This window comes from Pelophylax lessonae (genome assembly GCF_965119305.1).
Source record: "Pelophylax lessonae genome assembly, chromosome: 5".
NCBI classification, from domain to species: domain Eukaryota; kingdom Metazoa; phylum Chordata; class Amphibia; order Anura; family Ranidae; genus Pelophylax; species Pelophylax lessonae.
The window spans coordinates 153,224,072-153,241,835 of record NC_138772.1 but is presented as its reverse complement, the minus strand read 5'-3'; positions in this window follow the sequence as shown (position 1 = coordinate 153,241,835).

Sequence of the window (17,764 nt, the reverse complement as noted above, 5' to 3'; positions counted from 1 at the left end):
CGTTCAGCATTGTGGAGACCGACAAGGAGGGCAGGGGTGAAGACTGGGTGGAAGATGATGTGGAGGACGATGAGGTCCTCGACCCCACATGGAATGAACGTCATGCAGGTGACCTGAGTAGTTTGGAGGAAGAGGCGGTGGTCGCACAGAGCCACCAGCACAGCAGAAGAGGGAGCAGGGTGCAGAAGCGGAGCGGCCGTGCCCTAGACACTACGCCCGCTACTGCCCAACGCAGCAAGGGAACGAGTGCACCAAAGTCAGCTCAAAGGAGTTCTCTAGCGTGGAAGTTCTTTAGAAAATGTGCTGATGACAGGACACGAGTGGTTTGCACCCTGTGCAATCAGAGCCTGAAGCGAGGCATAAACCTTCTCAACCTGAGCACAACCTGCATGATCAGGCATCTAAGTGCAAAGCACGAGCTGCAGTGGAGTACACACCTTCAAAACCAAGAAACGTCTCTGGCTCATCCTGCTTCCTCTTCTGCTGCAGTCTCGGCCGCTCCAGCCACATCTGTAGTGATACCGGCACCTGCCACCCCGCAAACAGACGATCTGTCAGCAACACCACCACCTGGGTCACCAACAACCATCTCCACAATGTCCCGTGGAAGCGTTCAGCTTTCCATCTCCCAAACACTTGAGAGGAAGAGGAAGTACCCCCCTACCCACCCGCGATCCCTGGCCCTGAATGCCAGCATTTCAAAATTATTGGCCTTTGAAATGCTGTCATTCCGTCTGGTGGAGACGCACAGTTTTAAAAAGCTTATGTCGGTGGCTGTCCCACAGTACGTCGTGCCCAGCCGCCACTACTTTTCCAGGCAAGCCATCCCTTCCCTGCACAACCAAGTGGGGGAAAAAATCAGGTGTGCACTGCGCAACGCCATCTGTGCCAAGGTCCACCTAACTACCGATACGTGGACCAGTAAGCACGGTCAGGGGCGTTATATCTCCCTAACGGCACACTGGGTAAATGCAGTGGCGGATGGGCCTGAAGCGGATAGCAATTTGGCGCATGTCCTTCCACCACCGAGGATTTCAGGGCGCTTCAGTTTGCCTCCTGTTCCTAACTCCTCCTACTCCGCTTCCTCATCCTCTACCGCCTCCTCATCCGGACAGCGTAACACCTTCACCACCAACTTCAGCACGGCCAGGGGTAAACGACAGCAGGCAGTTTTACAACTTGCCTGTTTGGGGGACAAACCACACACCGCGCAGGAGTTGTGGAGGAGCATGGAACAGCAGACAAATGAGTGGTTGCTGCCAGCGAGCCTCAAGTCCGGCCTGGGCGAAATCTCATAGCAGCTCTGGGCCTAGCCGGTTTGACGCACATCCCTTGCCTGGCGCATGTGCTGAATTTGGTGGTGCAGAGGTTCCTTAAAAACTACCCCGATATGTCAGAGCTGCTGCAGAAAGTGCGGGCCGTTTGTGCGCACTTTCGGCGTTCTCACCCTGCTGCTGCTCGCCTGGCAGCGCTGCAGCGTAACTTCGGCCTTCCCGCTCACCGCCTCATATGTGACGTGCCCACAAGGTGGAACTCCACCTTGCACATGCTGGAAAGACTGTGCGAGCAGCAGCAGGCCATAGTGGAGTTTCAGCTGCAGCACGCACACGTGAGTCGCTCTGCGGAACAGCACCACTTCACCACCAATAACTGGGCCTCCATGCGAGACCTGTGTGCCTTGTTGCGCTGTTTTGAGTACTCCACCAACATGGCCAGTGGCAATGACGCCGTTCTCAGCTTAACTATCCCACTTCTATGCCTCCTTGAAAAAACAATTCGGGCGATGATGGAAGAGGATGTGGCACAGGATGAGGAGGAGGAGGAGGAGGATGAAGAGGTAACATTTCCAAGGCTTTCAGGGCAGTCATTCGCAAGGGGCTCCGAGGGTGGGTTCCTGCACACACAAACGCCAGGGACACAATTGTCCAGCAGGGGCACAGTTCTGGAGGAGGAGGAGGAGGAGGAGGAGCTGGAGGAGGAGATGGAACCATGTTCACAGCAGGGTGGCACCCAGGCCAGCTCATGGCCATCACTGGTGCGTGGCTGGGGGGATACAGAGGACACGGACGATACACCTCCCACAGAGGACAGCCTTTCGTTGCCTCTGGGCAGCCTGGCACACATGAGCGATTACATGCTGCAGTGTCTCCACAACGACCGCCGAGTTGCCCACATTCTAACTTGTGCTGATTACTGGGTGGCCACGCTGCTGGATCCCCGTTACAAGGACAACGTACCGTCCTTAATTCACTCACTGGAGCGCGATCGCAAGATGCGCGAGTACAAGCGCACGCTGGTAGACGCCATGCTGCTGGCATTCCCATCTGACAGCGGGGCCACAGTGGAAGCACAAGGCAGAGGAGGAGGAGGAGGAGGTCGCCAACGCAACCAGGGCACCGCCAGCACCTCAGAAGGCAGGGTTAGCATGGACGAAATGTGGAAAAGCTTTGTCAGCACGCCACAACAAACAGCAGCACCAGCAGCTCAGATGGAACGTCTTAGCAGGAGGCAGCATTTTACCAACATGGTGGAGCAGTATGTGTGCACACGCCTACATGTAGTGAATGAGGGGTCTGCCCCCTTCAACTTCTGGGTCTCCAAATTGGGCACATGGCCTGAGCTTGCCCTTTACGCCTGTCCAGAGATTATGTGGACAAGCTCACGTTCATTAAAATGAACCAGGCATGGATCCCACGGGACTTTTCCGTACCTTATGCAGAATAGCAATGGATACCCACCTTACCCACCCATTGTTCCATTTTTGCTCTTTCTCACTCTTTTGGGGTGTACCCTCATTTAAAATTTGTGAAAAGAAGCAGTGTTGGCTACCTCGTCCTCCTCCTCAGGGCCAGATTAACGTAGGGGCTATTGGAGCTGCAGCTCCAGGCCCCTACCTTTTATATAGGCCCCGGGTTGGCCATATTCACTGTTACCGCTCTTCTGTCACTTGTAAACACAGAAGTCTGGCTTCTATGCTCGCTTCCCCAGGCAGCACCCTCAGAACCTCCCCACACAGCGCGAAGGCCGGACAAGGAGGGGCAGTTGCCGATGCATGGATGTGTTTATGGGCTTCAGAGACAGCATCCCATGTTGAATTAGGCATGCATGGCTGCACCCTTCCTCCTCTGGGTGCATGGCAAGGCACGGCCCTTAAGGCCCTTCAAAATCCTCAGCACCAAGCCCATGATGCTCTTAATCCGGCCCAGGTCCTCCTCCACCGCCGCTTCCACCTACACCGCCCATAGGTGTGCGCAGCCTATTGCATTAAGGTGTGCACCCCAAAGTTGAAATACACATGCATGTGTTTGCCAGCAGGGAGAGTAATGTATCGGGGCCATGTACCTGTAGGCAAAGAGAAATAGAGCAGAGCAGGTCCGAGGGAGATCTTTCCCATCTCCTCACTGGCAATGCTATGTGCCCTAGGTGATTAGGGTGTGCCCAGGCACACCCGGCACACCCTGTGCGCATGCCTATGTCACCGCCACATCCACCACCACCTCAACCTCCCTCCTACTCCATATGGGCCTCGTCCTTCAGAGATGAAGAAGAACATTGTTTTATTTTTCTGTTTTTTTTTGTTGTTTTAAGTTATTTCCCTATCCACATTTGTTTGCAGAGCACTTGCCATGCTCTTAATTACGTTTTGCTGCCATTTGCAGCACTCTAGCCCTTTCCTTTGGTGTTTTAGAGCCATTTTAGTGCCTTAAAGTTCGGGTCCCCATTGACTTCAATGGGGTTCGGTGTCCGGGAAAAGTTCGGTAAAAGTCCGGGACACGGACCCGGACTTTTTTTTAAAGTTCGGCCGAACCCGTCGAACACGGACATCTAGGTGTCCGCTCAACCCTACTCTCAGCAAATTCCTTTGGGTGTCTACTTTCCAAAAAGGGTTCATTTTGTGGGGTGGGTTTATTGCTCTGGCATTTTAGCACCTCAAGAAATGTAATAGGCAGTCAGAAAGTAAAAGCTGCATAAACTCCAGTATACACGATATACCATAGCTTGTAGACGCTATAAGTTTCACACAAATCAATTAATATATACTTACTGGGATTTTTTTTTACCAAAGACCTGTAGCAGAATACGTTTTGGCCTACATTTATGAAAAATTTTAGTTTATTGGATGTTTTTTTTTTTTCAAAATGTTATCACATCGCAACAAATAAAAAACCCAATGGTGATCAAATACCACTAAAAAAAAAACTCTATTTGTGTAAAGAAGAAAAAAGGATATAAATTTAATTTGAGTACAGCATTACATGCTGCGTTATCACCAATTAAAATAGCGCAGTGCTAAATAGCAAAAAATGCCCTGGTCAGGAAGAACGTAAAACCTTTCGGAGGTCAAGTGGTCAAGAACTTTTTTAATAATTGATATAACTAACATCCTACAATCCTCTTTTACTGAATTAGAACATACAGTATACGATTAGTGCTGGGTCACAGCCTGTTCCCGCATCGCAAACGCACATCTGACAGTTCAATGAAATGTTAACGACACCCCCAGTTTGATCGCATATCGCAGTGCGATCTGACAGTTCGCACAGGATCGGATCGCACAAGTGTGAACCACTGTGCAATCCGATCCTGATGCGGCTGGAAAAAAGGGTCCTGTGCGTGTTTGGTGCGAATACAAAGTGTATGGCTGAATTCGCATCCGCACCTCCGATCGCATGTAAGGAAAGAGCAGTGCGCTCCGAATTACATGCGATCGGCGCACTCGCTATAGTGTGAACCGGCCCTTATAATTCATTTTGTTTGCACTGTACAGTAGAATTAGTAAATATTTTTTATACAGGTTGAGTCTGTCTTCTAGGTAAAATAAATGAATCCATGAGATGTTTCCTAATAAAAGCAAACTGAAACTTTTACAGAACGAGGATGTCCTTATTGCCCCAAAATAGAAGCTGTGTCCATAAAAAGTGTGATATTTTATTATATATATTTTATGTTACAGCAAGACCTGCTTCTTCCATTTCCCTGTCTGCTGTACCGTTTTGAAAGAAGCATGCTTCTGTTCTCTCTATGCCCCATAATTAATTTATATAAATAAATATAAGCCTAATCCTTTTTCCAAGAATAGCCTGCTTCTGTGGCGTGATGCCACTTGCTGTCTATTCGCCTGTATGTCTTATTTAAATAAATATAACCTTCATCCTTTCACCGAGAATAGAAGCTATCATTGGCAAGGTGCCGCTGGCTGACTATCTGTGTTCAGTGTAATAATACTTTCAGACACATTTGTTTTACTTGTTTACTAGAAAGCCTGTTGGTTGCTGTTTATTCTCACCCAGGTGTCAGCATGAAACCTACTGAAAGGTACAGCGTTTAATTTTCCTTTTTTTTAAAACATACAATTTTCTTTGCAACAAATGTCCACAGTATTCTCACATACAATAAAACCATTATGGGAAAAGTAAACAATTGAAAAAAAATTCAGTGTAAATACTATTGCAACAATGATTGTATTGTGTTGTATGTACTATAAATATGTCTGTATATATATATGTTTTATATATATATATATATATATATATATATATACATACACAGGGCCGGCGCTACCTGTAAAGTGACCCAGGCAGCCGCATAGCGCGCAACTTAGCAAGGGGTGCCGGCATCCTGAGCCCGGAATCAGTAATGGACCGCTGGCCAGTGCGGCACTCCTCATGCTGTGCGCTGCCTAAGCGCGACAGCAAGCCATGCTATGTGAGGGCTCCAGAGTCGACAAAATGCCCATAGGAATGCATTGAATAATGCTTTCCTATGGCGAGGTCTGCCGCGCATTAGGTCTCAGCCGGCGGCAAAATAAAACTGCCTTCAAAGCTTTTCCAAAGGCCATTCATTTCATGGTAAATCTTTTCTTTTTCTGTCCATTGAGTTCTTGATTCTGTCAGGCCCTCCTTCATGCAATAAAGCAGCTAACATAACTATCCAAAAACCACCAAAAACTAAAACATCAGTTCTGCAAGGTCTTAACCTTCCTTTTGACATAAAATCTGCCTATGCTATCTATGATATAATAATTTTTTTTAAAAAAAGACACAACAAACAAACACAAGCTCTTCCAATGGCTATTGGCTTCACGGTGATACACATGAGATGACAGGTTCTCACTTTCAGGGGAATTTGGCATGGATACGATGAAAAACCTGTTCTAAATATGTAGTTCTACTACAAAACAAGTGGCATATTTATGTGAGACCTTTCATTGTGCCTACATGAGTAACAGTAGGGTGTGATGCACTGCCCTATTCAACACATAGCATATAACAGATTTTTTCAATCAGAGTGCCCAGGTACCCTGAGCTGCCTTTTGGATTTTCCAGGGGTTCCTTGGAAAAATACCTAAAATTGCCCCACATTAACCAAAAAGTGTCATGTAAGGAGATGACATGAGATGACAGGTTCTCACTTTTAGGGGAATTTGGCATGGGTAAGATGAAAAACCTGTTCTAAATATGTAGTTCTACTACAAAACAAGTGGCATATTTATGTGAGACCTTTCATTGTGCCTACATGAGTAACAGTAGGGTGTGATCCACTGCTCTACTCAACACATAGCATATAACAGCTTTTTTCAACCAGACTGCACAGGCACCCCAAACTGCCTTTTGAATTTATCAAAGGTTTCTTAGAAAAATATCTAAAATTGCCCCAAATTACCCAAAAGTTGTCAACAAGCTGGTGGGTGGATCAAGCTTTCCTTTTATGGTAAACAAGGACACAGGTATTTATTGTGCAGCATTATAACCTTGAGCCCAGCTTGGCCCATGTTCCAACCACCAATGATGTTATTGAGTGATAAGGAGGACTTCTGCACAACATCCTTGTTTGCCCCTCTCCTGCCTCTCTCCGTCAGTACTGGGGTTACGTCAGCTCAGTGCAGGAGAGAAACTGAGGGAGAAGAGATACACTGGAATACTAGTCAGTACCAGTATGCAAAGATGTATTTCCTTTGTAAGAATAAATTGCCTCTAATATTGGGTGTCTGTTTGTGGATGCTGCTGCAATGTGTAAGACTATTGGTTCAGTTTTTTTACATTTTTTTTTGGGGTGCCTCAAGATTGTGCAAAATTTTAAAGGGTGCCCGACTGAAAAAAGGTTGAGAAACACTGGCATATAATATTACACAGCATGTGAAGGGGGAGGGATGTTCCCTTTAATGTATAGTCCTGTCCCCTCTGAGCATGTGGTGTCTAGTAGTCCAGCCCTCTCACTGTAAAAACTGGGAGGAGCAATTTAGCGGCCAGGTCTGTGTACAGTACAAACAGGTATGAAGAGATCATAGAGTGGGAGTATGTACTCCTCTGGGGGAAGGGATGCCATAAGGCTCAGATCAGAGGAACATATGGAGCACTTTACTGAAACTAGGTAAGCTCTGTAGCAACCCCCTCCTGTACAGTTATTGGGACTTTTTGACTTGTTACAGTAATGATGTGTATACTTTTGTAAAAATTCAGAAAAGCCACTTTAATGATTTTTTAATGACTAAATATGTATTTTGCCCCTGTTCTAATCATCTGTGTCTGCCTTGCCTGGATATGTGTGGGAGAGAGGACTCTGGCGATACTGATGCAGGATGTGGTGTTTAGTCTGTCTCCTTCTCTATACTGTGAACTGGTGCCAATATCCCTCGTGGGGTCCATTAGGGTCCTATATATCAGTTTCTGCACTACCACATTACTGACTGAGGATAGCTCTAGTTCTGATGTTTTTTTTCTTTTTTAGGGGAGCTCTCTACTATTTTAACTATTATATTGCGGCTTCATCATTTCTACTGTTCCTTATGTATTTACCCCACAGGAGTACGCCCATGGGCTTACTCCATGTTTTTTTTTTTTGTTGTTTTTAGAATGTGCTTTATTTTTGGTCTCCTATGAATGACATGGGAAATTAATATTATCTTTATTCAACATATAGTGGTATACAATGCATGCCCTGGTCTCTTGATTTGTCCTTCAGTGATGTTTTTTTCTGGGCAGCTGCCCCACAAGCCTATCCCTTGAACATCTATTTTTCTATTGATATCTCATGTCCCAATTAATGATAATTTCCTTTATTTATGCTACCTACTCTACAAATGGTCGTGGGATCAGTGTCCTGGTCCGGAAATCTCTTCCGTTTCAGGCCCTTGAGGTTCGAACAGATCCAAAAGGTAGAAATATTTTTCTACATGCCGGTATCTATGACAAAAATGTAGCGATTGTAGGAGTACATACATGATTATGGAAATTCTGGTACAATTCGATACTGAAATTGTTTTACTGATGGGTGACTTTAATATGGTCCCTTGCCTAAATCTGGACAGATTGCATATTTCAGCTTGTGCCTCTCCTGACCTCTGGCAATGGGACACTACTTTTGCCCTAACTGATGTTTGGAGACACATGAGCCTAACTCTAAAGTAATTTACATGTCACTTGGCTACATTTAAGGCTCTGTCTAGAATTGATCTGACCTTTGCCTCCTTCTCTGAACTTTGATGTGTTCAGGAAGTGTCTATACTTCTGCGAGGGTTGTCGGACCATGCACCTTTATGCTTATTCCTTGCTTTATCTACTCTCCCTGAGTCCCATCTGTGGGGTCTTTCCAGATTCTGGGCAATGAACAATTGCAAAAGCCATTAACTGCATCTATTTGTAATTACTGGGTGTCAAATGATGATTCTGCCTCTCCTCTGTTGGTGTAGGATTCTTTTAAGTTATCTCCCAAATAGCACATCTTCAGAGGGAGGCAATGAGCTGGAGGAGAGGGCATCTAGACTTGAGGCGGCATATGTCTCTAACCCGGACCGAGACCAAAACCTGGCATAGCGGCAGACACTGTGTGACCTTTCCACCACTAGAGTAGACCAAACTAACAGGACTCTTGTATATTCTGCCCAAAAAGTTATTGGGTATGGGGACAAAAACGGTATATTGTTGACTTGTCTGGCCAAGGGGCAAATCCCACCCATGCCTATTGGCTGTATTAGGGATAAATAAGGCCATATGCTTTCACCCCCTGACCACACCAATTTCACTGGTTTCTTGAGTTTTTTCAGGACATTTACTCTTCTCAGGACCACTTCTTACAGTCTCAGCTCTGTGCTTTTTTGGACACTGTCTCCTTTTCCAAGTTAGCTGCTGCAGACAGAGAGAGACTGGAAGCAGATATTACTTTAAAAGAGGTTCAAATGGCACTTGGGTGTTTGGAGGGTGTAAAAACACCAGGGGCAGATGTTCTTCCGTTCTACTCTACATTTATGAAATTGTTAGCGCCTAGGCTTGCTTCTCTTTTCTCTAATTTCTCTCCTCTGGAGTCACTACCCGAATCTATGGATGAGGCCAATATTATGTTGGTTCCTAAGGATCCTCAGGACTGTGTTTCTTTTTTGGCCCATATCCTTGTTAAACCTCAATGCTAAGATTTTTGCTAAAGTCTTGGCTGGCCGCCTCTCTCAGGTAATAGAGGACCTACTTAACGTGGATCAGACCAGTTTCATGCCAAGCAAGGGAACATCAATATAAATGTCTCTTCCTAAATCTTTTCATCTCTCATGACAATCCAAGCACTAGAATCATCCCTTCATTTAACGCCAAAAAGGCATTTGACTCTGTGGATTGGCCGTATCTTTGGGAGGTCCTCCACCATTTTGAGTTTGGCCCAAAGATTCCAGGGCACATGTTCGCACCAACAACTGGCTTTCTGAGTCCTTCCGCCTTTACTGTGACATGCGGCAGGGCTGCCCACTTTCCCCTAGCCTGTTTGCCCTGGCTCTTTAGCCCCTGGCTATTTTAATCAAGACTCCTTCAGATGTCCTGGGCCTGCGGGTCGGGAGAGGAGGAGAAATTGTTCCTATATTCGGACGATGCTTTGTTATCTTGTTATGGATCTTTGACACCTTTGGCGCCTTCTAAGGGATTAAAATAAATTGGTCCAAGTCACTTATCTTCCCTATTTATATGGTTAGATCAGCAAGCTCCTCTCGCTTGCGATGGGTTTGACGAATTTAGGTACTTAGGCGTATAACCAAGCAGACATGCAATTATTTTGATATCGACCCTAAAGACAAAACGTTTCAATCAAAATACACTTATTGGGATTTGTTTTACCAAAAATATGTAGCAGAAAACAAACTGGCCTAAAATATAGTGCAAAAAAATAAAAAATCTCACAGATGATCAAATGCCACCAAAAGAAAGTTCTATTTGTGGGGAAAAAAAGGACATTCATTTTATTTGGGTACAGCGTTGCATGACCGCACAATTGTCAGTTAATTGTCAATTGTCAGTTAAGTAAGGATCACAAAAAAATGGCCTGGTCATTAGGGGGAAATCTTCTGGTCCAGAAGTGGTTAAATTAAAAGCAGGGAGTTAGTACATCAGTGAGTGGTGGTAGACACAGCAACCTCCCCCTTCCCCTGTATGGAGAGTGAGTATAAGAGAAGGAGGGATGAAGGGAGGGAGAGAGAGAGGGAAAGAAAGCGAGATGAAGGGAGGGAGAGAAAGGGAGAAAGAAAGAAAGAGGGGTGAAGGGAGGAAGAGAGAGAGAGAAAGAAAGAGGGATGAAGGGAGAGAGGGAGAAAGAAAGAGGGATGAAGGGAGGGAGAGAGAGAGGCAAAGAAAGAGGGATGAAGGGAGGAGGAGAGAGAGGGGGGAAGAAAGAGGGATGAAGGGAGGGGGAGAGAGAGAGGAGGGAAATAAAGAGGGATGAAGGGAGGGAGGGAGAGAGAAAGAAAGAAAGAGGAATGAAGGGAGGGAGAGAGAGAGAGAGGGAAAGAAAGAGGGATGAAGGGAGTCAGAGAGAGAGAGAGAGAGAAAAAAAGAAAGAGGGAGAGAGAGAAAAAGAAAGAGAAAAAGAAAGAGGGATGAAGGGAGGGGGATAGAGAGGGAAAGAAAGAGGGGTGAAGGGAGGGAGAGAGAGAGGGAAAGAAAGAGGGGTGAAGGGAGGGAGAGAGAGGGAAAGAAAGAAGAATGAAGGGAGGGAGAGAGAGAGAGAGAGAGAGAGAAAGAAAGAGGGATGCAGGGAGGGAGAGAGAGAGAGGAAAAGAAAGAGGGATGAAGGGAGAGAGAGAGAGCGAGAGAGAGAGTCTACTGCACAAAGATACTGCAATACAAATAACGGCAATTGCTGGCAATCCACAAATACCAGCTGTGCCGGTAAATTACCGGCTGGGTGGCAACCCTGTGACAGATGGACCGGCCCGATCTCTGGCTTGCACCAGTTTGCACCAGTTTGCAGAACTTGTGAAATGTTATTAACAGGTTCCAACGAACTGGTGTGAACCGGCTGAATCCCACCACTGAATTAGATCCCTAGCAGACGTTATGCCCTTGGGTGTCCTTCTACCATTCTCCAAGCTTTCTCTTCAATTCCATCTACCTCCCTGAATGCAGTTTCAGTATCTGCATCTACAACATGCTGCCAGGTCTCAGTTTCTTTAGCTGCCTCTCCTCCAAGCTGATCCTATTGAGGGATTAATATTTCCAGGAGATCTGGAAAAACCTTTTTCAACTCTATATGGAGCTCTTCTGGGAGCTGAATCCTCTAAGCTAGATCGGCTGTGGGAAATGTGGCACACCGACATTCCATCCCTGGACAAAGAGGACTGGGAGAATTGTCTGGAACAAGGTCCTAAACTAGTTATCTCTTCTCAGGACAAATTAATTCAAGTGAAATTCCTGCATAGAGTTTATTATACTCCCCAAAGTCTCCAATATATTTACCTGGATAGGAACCCCACATGCCTGAGCTGTAGGTTACATGCAGGATAATTTCTCTATATGTTCTGGCATTGCTCCACAATTGTAACATATTGGTCAGCAATATTTTCAGAGATAAATCTTTGGTTGCAGGTGTCCCTGCCTTTACCGACAGAGTTAGCATTATTAGGGATTCTACATTCTGTATTATGCCAAAAAAGAGATTCTCATGAAATGGGCCCCACCGACCCCCCTCAGGTTTATCCTACTGGGAAGCAATGATAGATGCGTCCTTGCCCATCTATAATGTCAGAATTAATAATAAATATTAATAATATCTTGCTGTGCCTCCATTATGTCAGAATGTTTATACTGCTCTGAATATAACAGTGTCTATTTATGGTTAATAATAAGCAAAGATCTATGCGAAAGGAGAATCTCAACTTATTCCATAAATCAATATGTAGTGAATTCTTTTTATTGATTAATTTCTTTTTAAAAGCATATACCAATCTTAGTGAAAACAGTCTACAGCATGGAATATATAAAAGTTTTATTCACGAGACATGTAATCACGATAAATGATCAAGCTTGAGATGACACAAAAAGATAACTTCACAAAAATACAAACTTCAAACAATAAATGCAATGTGATTTGTAGCTCAATAATGAAAGTGAAACTGAAACAAAGTTAAAGTGAAACGAAAGCAAGATTACCATTTCCCCAGATGTAGTAGAAACCATATTTAAGTATACTATACAATCAGATCACAATTGTCTGCGCAATTACACGGCCGAAAGTCATTCCACTGCAGATGGAGTGAGAATAAGCCATGCAAAACGGAAGACTAAATTCGCAATAATGCGCTAAATCTGATATTAATAAAATGTTATAAAAACAAAAATCATCTCTTTAGAGAAAAATCTACATATGGTTTATACGGCTGGGATTGTACTTTCGTTACCCTTTAAATATGAAATGTAAAACATTTAAGGAAGTACATAAACAATATTGAATAATAATCAAATAATTAGCAAGGCATATTTACCATATTTAAAATGGCCGCTAGCTTAGAATAGTTGTTACCAGGTTCCTTAAGATGGCTGCTTTTCCAAGATGGTGGCCAATTAGGGAGGAGCTTCGTTTGGCGTCCCTCAAAGGTTCAGATACATGGCAGATCGAAATGGAGTCTGTATAGATGAGTCTATGCATGATTGTAGTAGCGTGTATGTTGTATGTGTGATGTATATTGGGCAAAATGTGATGTCACTGCTTCATTTCTATGTAAAATAGAATATCTATATATGACTATGCCAAAATTAAATTTTTCTTTTATTTAATGTACCCAATAACCCTGACATATCCCCCCCTTCTTCCCAGTAGGTAGGTGACCAACCTTAAAACTAACTGGGAGGAAGTTTCATTAAAAAGGAAAATGTCCTGTCTTCTTTTCTAAGAGAGTAGTTCATATTGGGGATTGTTTATTATAACTTTCAAGCAAAGTGATGAAATGAAAAAGCAGTTCCAAGTGTCAGTTTGTAGCGACTTTGCTATTGTCAGCTATGTCACAACTGTTCCTTGTTAGTCTTTTGACTTTCAATCTCTTAGTAAAGAAGCTCAAATTTTCCATCTTCATCTTGCAAAGTTTTTGTAGATATAGAAATGAACTACTGCGATGGTATTGGCAATTACCATTCAAAACGCAGTAAAACAATGTTGGCAAACAGAAATCCGAGAAATCTCCTTGAACGTGGATTGAACAATGAATGGTCTCAACATGGTCTAGAGTGTCATACACCTAGACTGAGTTTTGCTCACATGTGCAATGCACCATTCTCACATCTCCTTCAACTGAAAACAGGAGGAAGTGCGATTCATCTTAGTGGATTTCTTCGGATCAAATGCACAAAGATCTTTTAAAACAAATCTTCCTCTCCATCAACAAGAATCTTGGGCGTCTCGCAGCATGATTCCTGAAGAGGTACTTGATTCAATGAGGGGTTCCGTCCTGAGCTGGGCTCCAAGGAGTAAGATGACCCATCCGATTGCCGCGTCTATGGTTAACATCATCGTCTGTACCAATCAACGACCTGGCATGGAAGGTTATTCTCCTTCTATTGGATGAAATATACAGTATGAATATATATTCTCATCAATTGGCATTTCAATGTGAGGTTGGTAATCTAAGCTTTCTCAGAGTTCTCCTTTATTCCATTGTGGGATTAGTCTATTATCTGACCACCATGGAATGTGAGACTATGTATGCGACCTTTCCTAGGGCGACTGACTTCTGGGGCTCATCAACATGGGGATGTGTTTATCGCCATGGATACCACACATTGAACAATTTAACAATAATACATTATTTTGTTAAAATGTACCTACTACTTAGGATAAAAACATATTATCTCCCCCTTTGGGGCATCAATGCGATTTATTGTATGCAACAAAACTACCTGACATTGAGGATTCCTTCTTGGTTACCGTATACAACCTTTAACCTCTTGACTTCATTACGTCATTAGGGTTTGATCCTCCAAGGTATCACCGTCATTGGCAATTTTTCAAAATGTGCCCGCTTTGAGCTACCTGTTTGAGTCAGAGGGATGAAGTGACCACTGAAAAATAGGAGGGTAGTTAGTATCTAACAACCAAGATCCCCCTGGCAGAGATTTCAGGATCCTCAATACTGTGACCTGGGGATAAGATGATGTTAGAACCTCTGTCTCCTATGTCTTCATTAAGTGTATCCCTCTGATTCCTGACCACTTGGGCATTTAAGGATTTTGTGGCCTTTGGCTGGCCACAGGATTTGTTCCTAAAGAGGAATTATTTTATTTCTGGGCTGCAGCATCCTGAGTGAACCAAGAGATCATCTGATCCAACTTGGCATCTACTTTGCTAAAACCTATTCAGAATTGTATTGTTGGCTCCGCCTACTGCGTTGCCTATGTCTCTCGGGTACAGACAGATGGGACAGTTCCCTATCAGAACCATTTGTTCGGTTCTGGCGTGGAGTCTGGGCCTTAATGTCTCTTGATCTTCCTGAGGATTTTGGAGAGCCCTAAGATGGGGAAAATCCCTATTTATTTGTGGGGTCCCCCCCCCCTTGTTGAGGATATTGGGCATAGCGAGGATTTCCCTCCTCAAGGGTGAATTGGGCTCTTTGGGGATACTCCCTGGAGATTCTTCTAAACCTTGGGCCCTGTCCCCTTGGAAGGAAATCCTAAAAGGGCCTCTGTTTCCCCCTCCTAATTGGTGGGGTGTCCGGTATCCTCCATGAGGTATCCGGTATAATTCTTGCTCCTTTTTATTATTTTAGTGTGAGGGTTTGAGGAGAAAGGTATGTTTCTGCCACAATTTTGGTGACAGGCTCACGCCTTTCTTTGTATTCACTGGTCTGTTGGATGGAGTGTAAATTGTTGCTCTCTTTTGCCAACCATTCCAGTGAACACCCCAACTAGTAGTCCCTGGCCAAACTTATTTTTATGTACCTGGGCAATGCCTCAAAGCACAGGGTTTTAAATTCTGGATGGTTTTACTCAGGCTCCTTCATTGAAGGGTGTTAGGCACTTTTGAGTACAACCAAAAATTAAATGGGGTTTGGTGCTGTGTACATTTTAAATTATGTATAGCAGCTCTAGCAGCATTAAGGGTTCTTGTATGGGCTGACTTTTAAATTACATCCTTGAGGCACAACACAGATAGGCTGTTTTCATAGGCCTCAAGATGATTAGTAATGTCTAAGGACCCTTTCTTATAACAAAAATCGGGACAGTACTCTTTTTAAAACGTATAATTCTGGAGGTGTATGGTATCTTTTTAGGGGTGCTCCTCTTTTTGCAGTGACCTTGATATGACTCATACCTATTTATGCATGGCTGCCCAATTCCTGCCCTCCTATATTAGGAATATGGCTGGGGTAGGATGTGGACTCTCTGCCTGACTCCCCCCCCCCCTTGTCTGGGTCATAACCATCAGACTGGGAGTCATATCTGGGTCTAATTAATTATTTAATATTTAATGCAGGACTAATAAGCATTACCCTTTTGTATGGACACCATAACCTTTTGGAACTCTCATATTTATTTATTGATGAGTTCCTGTCCTTAAACTGTTACTTTTTTTTTATTTTATTTTTATTTATTTATTTTTAAATTTTCCACTGCTGGTTACTCGGCAACTAAATTTTCCACTGCTGGTTACTAGGCAACTTTTGCTAGAAAACATTTCTCCTTGCTCAAAACTTCCTAATTCTTGTATTAATGATTTACATTGCTCTTACAAATGTTTGCTTTCATTACAGCTTTCTTGATAAGACTTCTGCCACAGTTCTACTTCATTCGGCAGTTTCACGCTACATTCTCTGAACTGATGTGTCCCAAGTTACTTTCACCTGCTCAAGGAGGTTCCTTATCTCGCTTCCCTTTATTTGGAGTGGAGATTAGAACTTTACTAAATTCCTTTTTGCTGAGCCTTCTGGTGCAGTTCCTCATAGAGATACAGTAAGATTGGCATGACTCTAAAAGTATATGATCACGCTTCCTGACGTCTTTGGTGTAAAAGAAGCTATCGGTAAGTTCATACATCAGGTTTTCCTCTACCCATGTCAGATGCCCATATTTGGCCCGACTTTTTCTGAGGATTTTGGTATGACTCCAACTTGTCTTTACATATTCCACCATTTCAGACTCAGAGAGGTGTCTCTACATATTCTAGATCTGTGCCGAATCTACTGGGGCTGTGGGATTGACATCTTGCCAGAGTTGGCAGCGTGAACCTTACCTTATGTAGACATTTTAAGGAATTTCTATCAACATCACAGTCAATAAAAAGAAATTAAAAAACAATTTTTTTTTTTGAAGTTATGAATTATGTCATGATCATAATTATGATTGACATATGTAAGAAATTAATAATATCTCAGCAGTGCCTCCATTATGTCAGAATTAATAATAAATATTAACCACTTTACCACCGGAGGATTTTGCTGTCTTACGTCCAGGCCACTTTTTGCGATTCCGCGCTGTGCGACTTTAACTGACAATTGCGCGGTCGTGCGACACCATACCCAAACAAAATTTATGTCCTTTTTTCCCACAAACAGAGCTTTCTTTTGGTGGTATTTGATCACCTGTGCGATTTTTACTTTTTGCGCTATAAACAAAAAAAGAGCGTTTATTTTGAAAAAACAACAATATTTTTCACATTTTTTTATATGAAATTCCCCCCAAAAAAATGTAAAAATCAAAATTTTTTTAAATTTTTGGCCAATTTGTTTTCTGCTACCTATGTTTGGTAAAAAAAATCACAATAAGCGTATTTTGATTGGTTTGCGCAAAAGTTATTGCGTTTACTAACAAAGGGAAAGATTTCTGTCATTTTTGGTGTTTTTTTTTTTAACGCGTAATGGCGGCGATCTGCGATTTTATTTTGCGGGACTGCGACATTGTGGCGGACAGATCGGACCCTTGACTGACATTTTTGACACTTTTGGGGGTACCAGTGACATTACTGCAGTAATCAGTGCTATATATATACACTGTTACTGTAAAAATGACACTGGCAGGGAAGGGGTTAATTTTATTGGAGAGGGAGGGGTTAATGTATGCCTGGTGCTTACTGACGTGTGTGGGGGGAGGTGACTGAGTGACACAGGGACAGATCCAGGGTTCAGCTATGCTGGGCCCTGCAATCTGACCCTGCCTGTCACTTAGGAGATCCACCTGCTTTGTTTACACAAGCGGGCGGATCTCCACACTAGATCCCTGACGTTCGGGGAAGAGCGGCGGCGATCGCCGCCGCTCCTCCCCTGGCCCGACTCCCGCTGTGACTGAAAGCAGCGGGAGCGAGCCTCCGGCGGCGCGTGCGTGCCGCCGAGAAAGGGGAGTGTCTGACGACGTAGTATTACGTCGTCAGACGATAACGAGCCACTCTGCCGCAGTAATATTACTGCAGGCAGACGGCAAGTGGTTAATAATATCTCGCTGTGCCTCCATTATGTCAGAATGTTTATACTGCTCTGAATATAACAGTGTCTATTTATGGTTAATAATAAGCAAAGATCTATGCGAAAGGA